At 38.5% G+C, this 14,195-nt stretch overlaps 1 non-coding gene across 1 annotated transcript; it reads left to right on the top strand.

Moving 5' to 3' along the window:
- The first annotated feature begins 12,838 nt into the window (after nt 1-12,838).
- Nucleotides 12,839-12,910, top strand: TRNAC-ACA (transfer RNA cysteine (anticodon ACA)). The gene has a single exon. It is a non-coding gene; the product is annotated as a tRNA-Cys (tRNA).
- Nucleotides 12,911-14,195: the final 1,285 nt, after the last annotated feature.

Raw genomic sequence — 14,195 nt, forward strand, 5'->3', positions numbered from 1 at the left:
GACGGCAGCCCACCAGGCTCCCCCCTCCCTGGGATTCTCCAGGCAAGAAAACTGGAGTGGGTTGCCCTTTCTTTCTCCAATGCATGAAAGTGAGAAGTGAAAGTGAAGTCACTCAGTCGTATCCGACTGGCAGCGACCCCGTGGACTGCAGCCCACCAGGCTCCTCCATCTATGGGAATTTCCAGGCAAGAGTACTGGAGTGGGGTGCCATTGCCTTCTCCGATTCTTGCCCTAAATGACATTATTTGTCATAATGATTAATAGTATTCCCACGTTCAAGTCTTAAATGGTGTTAACCATAATTGTGTATCACAATCCTGAGTACTATTCTTCTCAATCCATTCTTTCCTGTTTTCTATCATCTTGTACTCATATTTTATCATTAACATTTTCAGCTTCCTTGAATTTTAGCAATCTGAGCTATTCCTGAATTGAGAGACATTCATACCATCTCAAGATATTCCTACCATCATGCTCCTTTTGTAATTGGAACCCCTGTTATCTAAATAACAAAAGCACCAAGATATAATTGATCTCAAAAATGTATGCAACCCTGAATTACAGAAAGAATACAGACCTAAGAGTTAGATCTGGTTTCTAACCCTTTCTCAGTCACTAACTCACTTTACAGAGAAGGCAATGGCACCCCACTCCAGTACTCTTTCCTGGAAAATCCCATGGATGAATAAGCCTGGTAGGCTGCAGTCCATGGGGTTGCTAAGAGTCAGACAGGACTGGGCAACTTCACTTTCACTTTTCACTTTCATGCATTGGAGAAGGACATGGCAACCCACTCCAGTGTTCTTGCCTGGAGAATCCCAGGGAAGGGGGAGCCTGGTGGGCTGCTGTCTATGGGGTCGCACAGAGTCGGACACAACTGAAGCAACTTAGCAGCAGCAGCAACTCACTTTAAGCAGGACATTTCCATCTGAGCCTGCATTTTCTCTTTGGAAAAAGAAGAAACAATTCTTAAAAATAAGTTTCTTTTCAGTTCTTTCATGTTGTGAAGGAAAGCAGAAAAACCAGGACCCTATGCTGTCATTAACTCACATTGTTCTTAAGGAGTGTGAACAAGCAGGAGATGCAAAACTATGTCAAGCTGCCAAAGAAACAACTGTCAGTGCATTCTGTTATTTGGCTGGAGAGGAGTTCCCTGTGGTTAGAGGGGAAGAAATGAATGAGCTCCTATACAAGGTGTTAATGAGGTCCCAGGATTTGTGTGGGAGGGCAGAAGAGACTACTGGGGGAAATATCTTCAGAGGATGTGGTCCAGGCTTTGCTCTTTCTGCAAAGGCTAAGGGAAGGAGGTAGGAAAAGGCTCTTCAAAGAAGCAGAGAAATTTGATTTGAAGTGTAGAAGCTCCACTGAGAACATGCTATGGCTAAACAATTCAACCTAATTACAGCATTCTCAAGTGACTCGGACTCGACTGAGTGACTTCACTTTGACTTTTCACTTTCATGCATTGGAGAAGGAAATGGCAACCCACTCCAGTATTCTTGCCTAGAGAATCCCAGGGATGGGGGAGCCTGGTGGGCTGCCGTTCATGGGGTCGCACAGAGTCGGACACAACTGAAGCGACTTAGCAGCAGCAGCAAGTGACTCGGGAAGAAATGCACACGTGAGATTGATGTTTCCTCAATAATTACACAGTTAAGAAAAAAAAGAGTAATAGAAACATGCCCCAGGTACCTAATTACCAATGAGACCTCATGACATGTCAGGCAAATCTGGAGACCTTTGGACTCTGGATTTCAGTGTCACCTGTCACAATTTAAGCATGCTTTGATGCCTCTAAGAATCCTTTTCTTTCTCATAGATTGGAATTAGTACTGCCTTCCCTGTCTCTCTCAAATGATGGAAAAGGAACAAAAATCAGTATGAGATGGTATGATGTAGTCATACTAAACTTATTATTCAAAAGGTAGAGACAAAATAACCGATTCAGGAAATATATCGAATTTCAATCACTGCTCGTTCATTTTCCAAATGGGTGACCTTGCATGTGTTTCATTTGAAACTTCCATTCCTGTTTCTTATATAGGAAAAGAAAATCAGTAAGAAAATTACTAACTACTTTCCATGATTGTTTTGAAGACTACCTGAGATGAAGTACACTGTCTTAGGGAATGTCAGAATGAAGGCTATCCATTATATCATCACCACCCTCACGGTCCTCATCGCCATCATCATTGCTACGTCATCCTTACACTCTGCTTACTTACGTTACTCTTATAAGAAAGTATGAAGAACACAAAAGAAAACAAACGTATGAGCACTGCGTTGTCTTAGGTAACAGTCTCCTCTTAACGTTCTAGGGATACAGAACTTGACCCCAAACTAACCAAGAGCCAAAAGGAGGAGCATCTAGAGGAGAATTGACAGACAGACCCAGCCTTCATTCCTAGTCAGGTGTGTCTTCATTACCGACTACTTGATAGGTTTACCGTATTTCTAACCATATCATCTTTCCTATTTATGCCTTTATATAAAACTGTTTACATCCTGTTACATTTTTATTGTGAAGCATAACACAAATACAGATACAGATATTTAAAACCTAATGTAAAATAAAGGCATGTGTAACCATAACCTGGGTAAAGCAACAGACAAAAACAGCACTCCAGAGTCACCCGCTTCCTTCTGCTCTATTTCTAACCTAATTCCTTCTCTCCCATAGGAAAAAAAAACACTCTCCTGAGTTTTATCTTATTCACTTCCTCGATTTTCTTTATCATTTTACTACCTAAGCATGCCTTTCTAAATACTATATAGTTTGGAGATTTTTAAATATTACTGTATTATGTAAATTCAATTTACTCACTGTAATTTGCTCATTTAAAATGTACAAGTCAATGGCTTTAATACATTCCCAGAGTTGTATAATCATCACTAAAACCAATTTTAAAAACATTTTCTTCACCCCAAAGGAAAGTCCATACTTATCAGCATTTTCCATTTTCAATCAAATATCCTAACCCTAGACAAAATAACCTACTTTCCTTATCTACATATAGAATTATTTATTCGGAACACTTCATAGAAGTGCTATCATACAATACACAGCCTTTCACGTCTGCTTTCTTTCACTTAGCAAAATGTCTTTATGGTTCATTCATGATGTAGATACCTTAGTACTTCATCCCGTTTTATTGTTGAACAATATTCATTTGTATTTCCATATATATTATAATTCTCTTGTCAAGTTACACATATATGTATATACATATAAAAACTATTAGGATTTTGATTGAAATTTCACTCAATCTATAAGACACTTCGGTGATAATTCATATTTTCTGACATAGTATTCCAATCCATGCTTATGGTATTTTCCTCCATTTATTTAGCTCTTCATTAAATTTTTTCAGTAATGTTCCACAATTATCTCTACAGGAATTTGGTATATCTCTTTGTAGATTTCATTCTAAGTACTTCATTTTTTTCAAAACTGTCCTAAATGACGTGAAAATTGTATTTTCACAATGTTTAATGTTGGTAAACAGAATGAAGTCAGTTTTTGTACATTGATTTTTGTATTCAGTAAATTAGATATAATCTTGAACTTTTTATAATAATAATTTATATGTAAATTAATATGTAATAATTTATATGTAATTTATATATTATATATTTGTAAATTATAAATTATATATAATATAAATTATATTATAAATTAGATAATAATTTGTTGTAATTAATATTTATATGTAAATCTAATAATTTATATGTAAATCTAATAATTTATATGTAAATTACTTTGGATTATCTACATATGTGATTAAATAACTCTTAATGATGGAGGTTATTTATTTCTAATGCTTGTGTCTTTTTTTTTCTTGCCTTAATGTACTGATCAAGATACCAGATGCAGTGTTAAGCAGAAGTTGTAATATTGGAACTGCTTACATTGCTTCTAATATCAAAGAAAAAAATTCAAGGTTTCACCATTAAGCATGACATCTGTTGTGATTTTTGCAAATACCTTTTATCATATGAAGAACATAACTACTGTTCTTAGTTTACTAGGAATTTTTATCCTGATTGGATGGTAAGCTTTATCAGATTTTCTCCTAATCTATTGATTTATTTTAACCATATTGTTAAATGTGATCAATTACACTGATTTAAAGATAAACAATGTGACTTTAGAAAGATAAATTCAGCTTGATTATAATTGCATTATATTTTTTAAATAAATAATGCTGGATTCCATTTGTTAATAGTATTTAATTTAGAATTTATGTAGAAGTTCTTATATATATTTTGGATTGAAAGTAGTATGATGCTTTCATGATTTCGTATTATGTTTTCATGATTATTAGTTTATTATAATTCAGTTCAGTTCAGTCTCTCAATCGTGTCCGACTCTTTGCGACCCCATGCATTGCAGCACGCCAGGCCTACCTGTCCATCACCAACTCCCAGAGTTCACTCAGACATCCATCGAGTCAGTGATGCCATCCAGCCATCTCATCCTCTGTCGTCCCCTTCTCCTCCTGCCCCCAATCCCTCCCAGCATCAGAGTCTTTTCCAATGAGTCAACTCTTCACATGAGGTGGCCAAAGCACTGGAGTTTCAGCTTTAGCATCATTCCTTCCAAAGAAATCCCAGGGCTGATCTCCTTCAGAATGGACTGCTTGGATCTCCTTGCAGTCCAAGGGACTCTCAAGAGTCTTCTCCAACATCACAGTTCAAAAGCATCAATTTTTCGGTGCTCAGCCTTCTTCACAGTCCAACTCTCACATCCATACATGACCACAGGAAGAACCATAGCCTTGACTAGATGGACCTTTGTTGGCAAAGTAATGTCTCTGCTTTTGAATATGCTATCTAGGTTGGTCATAACTTTCCTTCCAAGGAGTAAGCGTCTTTTAATTTCATGGCTGCAGTAACCATCTGCAGTGATTTTGGAGCCCAGAAAAATAAAGTCTGACACTGTTTCCACTGTTTCCCCATCTATTTCTCATGAAGTGGTGGGACCAGATGCCATGATCTTCGTTTTCTGAATGTTGAGCTTTAAGCCAACTTTTTCACTCTCCACTGTCACTTTCATCAAAAGGCTTTTGAGTTCCTCTTCACTTTCTGCCATAAGGGTGGTGTCATCTGCATATCTGAGGTTATTGATATTTCTCCCGGCAATCTTGATTCCAGCTTGTGTTTCTTCCAGTCCAGCGTTTCTCATGATGTACTCTGCATATAAGTTAAATAAGCAGGGTGACAATATAGAGCCTTGACGGACTCCTTTTCCTATTTGGAACCAGTCTGTTGTCCCATGTCCAGTTCTAACTGTTGCTTCCTGACCTGCATACAGATTTCTCAAGAAGCAGGTCAGGTGGTCTGGTATTCCCATCTCTTTCAGAATTTTCCACAGTTTATTGTGATCCACACAGTCAAAGGCTTTGGCATAGTCAATAAAGCAGAAATAAATGTTTTTCTGGAACTCTCTTGCTTTTTCCATGATCCAGCGGATGTTGGCAATTTGATCTCTGGTTTTCTGCCTTTTCTAAAAGCAGCTTGAACATCAGGAAGTTCACGGTTCACGTATTGCTGAAGCCTGGCTTGGAGAATTTTGAGCATTACTTTACATAATTAGTTTATTATTATTATTGGGTCTTATCTCCCTCTTGTTGGAGAGGAGCAAGGGGAATCAGTCCTGAATGCTTTATCTATTTAAAAAGTTATTTCAGAGAAATATTGTTTTGCTTTGTTGATTCTATTACATACTTGCAGTTTTAAAAAATTAATTTCTACTGCTATCCTCTCTGCTTTCTTTGCATTTATTTTGCTATTCTTTTTTCTAATGTTTAGCTTCTTAATTTTCAGGCTTTTTAACCTTCTACTATATACACTGATAGGAATGAACTTCCTTCTAATCTCTGTTTTAGCTATACCCATCAATTTTAAATTGTAGTGCTTTCCTATTATTATTCAGTTAAAATATATTCTAATATTCATTTTAATCTTTTCTTTAACCAAGAATATTCAGAAATATGTTTCTTAATATCCAAATATATGTTATTGTCTATTAATTGTGTTGGGGTCACAACAAATACTGTATACAATTTCAAACATTGAAATTTATTCAAACTTCCTTTGTGACCATTTTTTATAAATATTCTACATGTGCTTGAAAAGAATATATGTTCTGCAGCCATGTGAACTTAATATTCTATTTATAACTACTATGTCAACTTTTTGGGCTTCCCTGATAGCTCAGCTGGTAAAGAATATGCCTGCAATGCTGGAGACCTGGCTTCCATCCTTGGGTTGCAAAGATCCCCTGGAGAAGAGAGAGGCTGCCCACTCCAGTATTCTGGCCTCGAGAATTCCACAGACTATATAGTCCATGGGGTCGCAAAAAGTTGGACATGACTGAGCGACTTTCACTTTCATCCTGCACTCAGGACTCTGCCATGAAAAGGACTCATGTCAACTCTTTAATGACACTGTTCAAATTCTCTAGATCCTAACTGATGTCTGATTTAATTATTCTATCAGTTACTAAAAGATGTGTATTAAAATTGTCTGATTAGTGTTATACATTTGTCTACATCTCCTTGTATTTCTATTTTTTTCTTTATATATTTAGAGAAAGTGTTATGATCTGCATAAGATTGTTATGTCTTCCTGATGAATCAAACTTTTTAGTATTATGAAATGACCTTAGCTCTAGTAAACCTTCTGCTGTAGGTTATTCATATGACCACACTAGCATTCTTTTAGTGAGTGTTTGCCAGCAGTGTATTTTTTCCCCCTTCATTTTCAGTCTCATTATACCTTTATGCGTAGAGTGTTGAGTTTTTGCAGAAATCCCAAATAAGTCTTTCTTTCCTGTTTTTTAATCTTCATTCTAATCTCTTTTTTTTTAACTTCTACAGAGTGTTTGGATCCATTAAATGCAATGTATATTTCTGTGTGTTTTACATTTTCCTTCCTTGTTCTATGTTCTTTTTACTCTTCTCTGCCTTGTTTTGAGATTTGTTAAGGATTTTATATTTAATTTTTCTGTAAGTTTGAAATATATATTCTTCTTCTATTTTGTGTGTATTACCCAAAATTACCATTGTTTTTCACTCTCTTCATCCATGAAAAGAATTTAGCATACCTTAATTCCATTTACCTCCTTCACTACTGATGTGATACTGTTGCTGGATATGTGATCTCTATATTTTTACATCTATGAGTGTAATTATTTATGCAATCAATATTCATATAGATTGACCTATAGGCTTATAAATGTTTACTGCAAACCTCTGAGTTTCAAACTTCCAATTATTTTCTATTTTGACAGGCAAAGTTATACAAACTTTATATTGCTTATCACCTCAGTAAAATCTGATCAGTATGTCCCAACTGTCCACATTACTATCTCTACAGAGAAATGTGTGACTATTCATTTAAAATGGAATAAAGACTATAAATAGGCTCAAGTCATTTCAGGTCAGGTTTACCTTACCTGACCTGATAAGTTCAGATCCAATCTTGCTGTTCTTAGCAGGCTTGGGATTTGGAATTGTGGATAAGAGATTGTGGGGCTTCCCTGGTGGCTCAGGGGTAAAGAATCTGCCTGCAGTGCCAGACACTTGATCCCTGGGTTGGGAAGATCCCCTGGAGAAGGAAATGTCAATTCACTCCTGTAGTCTTGCCTGGGAAATCCCATGGACAGAGGAGCCTGGCTGGCTATAGTCCACGGGGCCACAAGAATCAGACACAACTTAGTGACTAAACCACCACCACATAAGAGACTGGAGGCAGACTTTACAGAGTATCTGGTTTGTAGACACTTCACAAATGCTGTTACTTAATTTGTCAGTAAGATTTTTTTACATAACACTTTCTTTTTAGCTGGATCGTGGGATTTAGGGGTACTGAGTTCTTATCATTGCAAGTCCACAAGTCTAACAGGCACACATTCCTGTACCCAACATGCTTTTGCTGGAAAAACTGGAAAAATGAGCTTGTGATGCTGGGTTAACTTCACAGACAGCAGGTTCAGAGCAGGAGAGGCATCTGAACATACAGAGTCTCAGATTTTGTTACTCTCACATTATCCTGACTCTGAGAGTGGGAAGAAAATACGACAGCTGGATGAAAACAAGAGATTCAAACTAAATAATGAAGGGCAAACGACAGTCAAGGAACAAAAGAAAATCTTTCTCACAGACGAATGATGTGGATGAAGATCCTGACAGGACCACTGGAGGGGAAGCAGACAAAGGGGTGGTAATCAGCATCTACCTGTCTTGAATGGAAATATAAATAATCAGTTTCAGCTGGAAGGGCTTTACAGCTTCATAGATTTTATGCAGAAATAAATTATTTTCAACATGGAGTCAACATTTATTACATTAATTATACCATTATTCACATCTCTCTCCTAGAATGGTCCGACATGCATGCATTTTAAAATATGGATTCACAGAACTTCTTTTCATAAATCTCTCTTTTAAAAACCATTTGATATTTTAAAGGGAAAAACCTTATTCTCTTAGTGGTTTCAAATTTCCAAGCCCTAAAGAGGAAAGGACTGAAGAGTTAAATCTATCCTTGATAAACTCCTCAACTCACAACATCAAACAATCTTGGAGGTTAAAAGTGAACACTCTCTTTAAGATAATCTCAGTGAGACCTAAACAAATTGTTGCTGCCTTGTACAAGAATTCATTAACTGTATGACAATTACTCACGCTATTTGGAGCCATTAGAAGCCAGAAAGACTGAAAAATAAGAAAGCAATACTGAAGCAAAACATCAAAGGATAAAATCACCTAACACTTCAACTGATGCAGAGAAATGATTGCTTTCTTAAATTGTTGGTGGGAGAATGAAGTGTTATAATATAACCTTTTAGGAAATTAATCTGCCAATATTGGTACAAATAAAAAAACAATTTGACACAGCAATATCACTTTTGGGAAATCTAGCCTATAAAAACAAAAGTGCCAGTACATGACATTCTGCATACATACATAATGTTGATTCTTTCAACAAGCATTTATTGAGGACCTACTCTGTGCCCATCATGAAAGATAGGCAAAGGTTCTGGTCTTACAAAGCTTGCATTCCAAGGGACAGAGAGGGATGATAAATATATAAGGAAAAGTATACAAGATAAATGTTATCTAGAGACTAAATAGCCACTCCAGTGTTCTTGCCTTGAGAATCCCAGGGACTGGGGAGCCTGGTGGGCTGCCATCTATGGGGTCGCACAGAGTCAGACATGACCGAAGCGACTTAGCAGCAGCAGCAGCAGCAGAGACTAAATAGAGTGATGTGATGATGTGCAACTTTGAAATGGGTGATAAAGAAAGGACCTTCTAAGCAGGTGACATTTAAGGTGAGATTTGACCAATAAGAATCTGGCCTTGAAAAACTGCAATAATGTTTATACTTGTAAAATCTGAAATAACCTGAACTGAAGCAACAAAGCAATGGTTAGATTAATTACCTTATGGAATGTCATATGTCTACTAAAATAATGCCTAATTAGCACTGCAAACTTAAACATACCTTAAAATTTAATTTCTCCTCTTGCTTTTAAAAATTCTGCTCAATTTGCAGTCTGTCTCATTGAATGTATGGTGACTCTTCCATGAGTTTTTAGGATAAAAGCCTTGGTACCATCTTTGACTCTGCATTTTGTTTTACAACCCATATCTGATCCCTGAGCAAATCTGGGAACTCAACCTTGAAAATCTATCCAGAATGCGGTCACTTCTTGCCACACCTACTTCCACCATCCTGTTCCAGACTCTCCTTCCTAGATGATTATAACGGCCTTCCAACAGGGCTCCCTTCTCAGACGCTTGTTACCCTTTAATCTGTTCTCAGCACAGCAGCCAAAGTGATCCTGTTAAATGTCAATCATGGCGTGCTATTCCTTGGATCAAAACCATTCAGTCTCTTTCAGAGCAAAATCCAAAGTCCTTACAAGGACTTTCAATGCCCACCAGGGGCTGTCCCCCATTAGTGCTCTGACCTCCATCCTTGCTAATCCATCCTTCAATCAGTCACTTTACCCCTGGTTGTTAGTTGAACATGCAAGGACACTCCCACCACAGGGATTGGGTACTTATTCTTCCCTTTCCCCAAATATGATGCTCTTCCTGCTAAAGTCCTCACCAGTTACACTAAAATGCAACCATCAATACTTCTAACCCCACCTCTTACTTTATTTCTCTCCTTACTATGTATTTTACTCAATTTTACTGTACATTGTCTCTCTCCCCATTATTAGACCACAAGTTCTAGGAAGGCCAAGTTTTGGGGTGGGGGAGGTTGTTTTTTAAATCTTTTAATTTTATATTAGGGTACAATCAATTAACAATGTTTTGGTAGTTTTAGGTGAATAGCAGAGGGACTCAGCTATATATCCATTCTCCCCTAAACTTCCCTCCCAGCCAGGCTGCCACATAACATTGAGCAGAGTTCTCTGTGCTATGCAGAACACCCTTGATGGTTATCCGGGGCTTCCCAGCTGGCAACCAGTGGTAAAGAACCCGCCTGCCAGTGCTCCTTCATATAAGAGAGGTGGGCTCAATCCCTGCGTGTGGAAGATCCCCTGAAGGAGGGCATGGCAGCCCACTCCATTCTTTCCTGGAGAATCCCATAAACAGAGGAGCCTGGCAGGCTACAGTCCAGAGAGTCGCAAAGAGCTGGACATGACTGAAGCAACTAGCCTGGCACGGCACATTGGTTATCCATTTCAAATATGTTTTTTAAAAGACATTCACAAAATTAAATTGATATATATGTACATATGTATGAGTTCATAGATTCTTGTGGGAGAATATAAATCAGTCTATTCACATTGATTCCCTCAAGGGAGTAGAAGTAGAGGCAATGAGGCAGTTCACTATGGCTTTTCCTTAAGCATTTATGAATTAATGGACCTCTTATTATAAGAGTTACACTTGTGACCTTTTGGAAAAAAAGCATAATAATTTAATTTTACATAAAATCCATTGATGTTAGCAAGAAAATGGATTTAAACTCCTCAGATCCAAAGAGTAACACATTTATCTATTTCACCATTTTTATCTGTAAAAACTGGACTCACATGAACATTCAGGATTGGTAGTTATTCACATAATCAAAGATCTGGGAATTTCTTTGATTATGTGAATAATCAAAGAAGTGGATTCTGGACTTCCCAGAGCTAAAAAGCCATGCCAGGCTTCCTCAGTAAAACATAGCTCCTGCATCACGACCATAATCTAAATAAAGATTGAACAAATCAACCCTCATCCGGAGGGGTGTGTTTCATATTCTGATTAATATTGGCATTAGTGAAGTGAAGTCGCTCAGTTGTGTCCGACTCTTTGCGACCCCATGGACTGTAGCCTACCACTCTCCTCTGTCCATGGGATTTTCCAGGCAAGAGTACATTTCCTTCTCCAGAGGATCTTCCCAACCCAGGGACTGAACCTGGGTCTCCTGCATTGTAGGCAGACGCTTTACTATCTGAGCCATCAGGGAAGTCCATGAAGTGAAGTGAAGTGAAGTTGCTCAGTTGTGTCTGACTCTTTGCGACCCCACGGACTGTAGCCTAACCAAGCTCCTCTGTCCACGGGATTTTCCAGGCAATAGTACTGGAGTAGATTGCCATTTCCTTCTCCAGGGTATTTCCCAACCCAGAGATCGAACCCGGGTCTCCCACATTATAGACAGACGCTTTACCATCTGAGCCACCAGGGAAGTCCATAATATTGGGATCAGGGACTGGAAACAGAACTGCCTTATGATCTAGCAATCCCACTGCTGGGCATACATACTGAGGAAACCAGAATTGAAAGAGACACGTGTACCCCAATGTTCATCGCAGCACTGTTTATAATAGCCAGGACATGGAAGCAACCTAGATGTCCATCAACAGATGAATGGATAAGCAAGCTGTGGTACATATACACAATGGAGTATTACTCAGCCATTAAAAAGAATACATTTGAATCAGTTCTAATGAGGTGGATGAAACTGGAGCCTATTATACAGAGTGAAGTAAGCCAGAAAGAAAAACACCAATACAGTATACTAACGCATATATATGGAATTTAGAAAGATGGTAACAATAACCCTGTATACGAGACAGCAAAAGAGACACTGATGTATAGAACAGTCTTTTGGACTCTGTGGGAGAGGGAGAGGGTGGGATGATTTGGGAGAATGGCATTGAAATACGTATAATATCATATACGGAACGAGTCACCAGTCCAGGTTCGATGCACGATACTGGATGCTTGGGGCTGGTGCACTGGGACTACCCAGAGGGAGGGTATGGGGAGGGAGGAGGGTTCAGGATGGAGAACACATGTATACCTGTGGCAGATTCATTTCGATATTTGGCAAAACCAATACAATATTGTAAAGTTTAAAAATAAAATAAAATTTAAAAAAAGAAGACTGAAAACAAACAAAATACCATGTGTATACAGTCTTTTCTTATTCTGTTTTTCTCCAAATGAAGCAGTATCAGAGACAAACAAAAACACAGATAAAGAGGGTGTGGGGCTGAACAGCAGGCTCTCTGGCCTTCCCTGGGTAGCCTCTGAGACAGCCCAATGGAAGATTTAGGGGTCTGTGGAACCAGAAAATTTACAAATCGTGATGTGGGCAGGGTGAAGAGCAGAAAAGTATGTGAATTTGCTAATAAAGTTGAAGAAATGCTTGAAATAAATAAGACAAGACAACTGTCTTCAACTATTTTAAGAATCAAGTTGACTTTCATGTGAGCAAATGGTCAAGTGTCTGCCTGCAATGCGGGAGACCTGGGTTCGATCCCTGGGTTGGGAAGATCCCCTGGAGGAGGAAATATCAACCCACTCCAGTGGTCTTGACTTCCCTGGTGGCTTAGATGGTAAAGCATCTGCCTACAATGCAGGAGACCCGGGTTCAATCCCTGGGTTGGGAAGATCTGGGGAAGGAAACGGCACCCCACTCCAGTATTCTTGCCTGGGGAATCCCATGGATGGAGGAGCCTGATAGGCTACAGTCCAGGGGGTCACAAAGAGTCAGACAGGACTGAGCAACTTCACTTTCACTTTTCTTTCAGAGAACATCAGTAAAATTAGTTAAGGGAAGGCTCAAGAAGGCAACTTGTTTGATATTAGGAAAAACAAACTGTTTGGAAACCAGAGTTGGCCAACAGTGGAATGAAATGCCAAGTACTGGGTTGACCAAGAAGTTTGTTAGGGTAGAAAAATCAGAACTTTTTGGCCAACCCATTTAATAACAAACCTCCTAAGGAATTCAAGCAGAGATAGTACCTAGGTAACCAAAGACAGAAGTGCAATGCATGGCATCACTTACCTGTGGGAGATTACATCATTAAGATCCCTTCTGATTTTCAGTTCTAGGAGTCCATGTACTCGGACTCTTTGATTACAAATGATAGAAACTCTTTTTGTTTGTTTGTTTTAAATGTGCACAGTGGAAAACCTCCAATTAGATCCTATCTTCAGATATGGCTTAATTCTGGTTCTATGAATTTAAGGTTCTGTGTCTCTAATCTCCCTCCCTTGAATCTTTTTTTTTTTTTTTTCCCTTGAATTCTCAGGCAGTTTCAGTATGTCAGCAAAGGCCTTCAACAATCCCAAGGTATGTTATCCTCATACCTTGAAATCCTCAAAAGAGGAAAGAACTTTTTCCTCAATGACTCATGCAGAAGGATCTAGGGAGAAACCTTGACAGTCCCAATTTTGTTCATGTACAACATTCAGGTAGGTGGGACTCACTGCTTGGATAGTAGGTCGTGAGCCTGTACCTGTCACAGGCAAAGAAGGGCCATGTGAATAACAATTCCACCAGATAGGGGTAGACCATTTCTCCAATGGAAAACTATACTGTGCAGAAAAGGAATCAAGATCCATTATATTCTAGAAAAAAGCACATAAAGCCAAAAAGTTTGTTACATACATTTGATCACTTGAAGTGAAGAAGTGAAGTCGCTCAGTCATGTCCAACTCTTTGCAACACCATGGACTATAGCCTACCACGCTCCTCCGTCCGTGGGATTTTCCAGGCAACAGTTCTGGAATGGGTTGCCATTTCCTTCTCCAGAGGATCTTCCCAACCCAGGGACTGAACCTGGGTCTCCTGCATTGTAGGCAGACGCTTTACCATTTGAGCTACCAGGGAAGTCTTTGATCGCTTAGGTGAATTCAAAATGAGATAACAAAGAATATATAGTCACCTTG

The sequence above is a fragment of the Bos indicus genome, chromosome 7 (genome assembly GCF_029378745.1).
Source record: "Bos indicus isolate NIAB-ARS_2022 breed Sahiwal x Tharparkar chromosome 7, NIAB-ARS_B.indTharparkar_mat_pri_1.0, whole genome shotgun sequence".
NCBI classification, from domain to species: domain Eukaryota; kingdom Metazoa; phylum Chordata; class Mammalia; order Artiodactyla; family Bovidae; genus Bos; species Bos indicus.